This window comes from Nomia melanderi, unplaced genomic scaffold (genome assembly GCF_051020985.1).
Source record: "Nomia melanderi isolate GNS246 unplaced genomic scaffold, iyNomMela1 scaffold0014, whole genome shotgun sequence".
NCBI lineage: Eukaryota > Metazoa > Arthropoda > Insecta > Hymenoptera > Halictidae > Nomia > Nomia melanderi.
The window spans coordinates 3,986,171-3,987,125 of NW_027475130.1; positions in this window are offsets into that span (position 1 = coordinate 3,986,171).

Below are 955 nucleotides of genomic sequence, written 5' to 3' on the forward strand. Positions count from 1 at the left end.
ATCTGATGATATCTCGGGTGCTATTAGAGATAGAGCAATAGACCAAAGAGAATTATCTGCAGGAGGCCCTGGCGCATGAATCAGTTCTCAGCGGGAACGACCTCGGACCACCAGGGGCCGAGAAAACCACCGTCTCATGGGGCCGGACACTCAAGGTCGGGGAAAAATCCAATATACACCTGGTGATATCTCGGTTGCGATTAGAGATAGCGCAATAAACCAAAGTGAATCATCTGCAGGAAGCCCTGGCGCATGATTCTGTGCAGCGGGATCGACCTCGGACCACCACGGGCCGAGTAAATCACCGTCTCATGGGGCCGGACAGTCAGGCTCAGGGAAAAATCCAATATATATCTGGTGATATCTCGGGTGCTATTAGAGATAGCGCGATAAATCAAAGTGCATTGTCTGTAGGAAGCCCTGGCGCATGAATCCGTGCAGCGGGAACGACCTCGGACCACCAGGGGCCGAGAAATCCACCGACTCATGGGGCCGGACTGTCAGGGTCCGGGAAAAATCCAATATATAACTGGTGATATCTCGGGTGCTATTAGAGGTAGCGCAATAAACCAAAGTGCATTTTCTGAAGGAGGCCCTGGCGCATGAATCTGTGCAGGGGGAACGACCTCGGACCACCAGGGGCCGGGAAAACCACCGACTCATGGGGCCGGATACTAAGGGTCAGGGTAAGATCCAATATATATCTGGTGATATCTCGGGTGCTAATAGAGATAGCGCAATAAACCAAAGTGCATTGTCTGTAGGAGGCACTGGCGAACGAATCTGTGCAGCGGGAACGACCTGGGACCACCAGGGGCTGAGAAAACCACAGTCTCATGGGGCCGGACACTCAGGGTCGGGGGAAAATCCAATATATATCTGGTGATACCTCGGGTGCTATTAGAGATAGCGCAATAAACCAAAGTGCATTGCCGGCAGGAGGCCCCGGCGCACG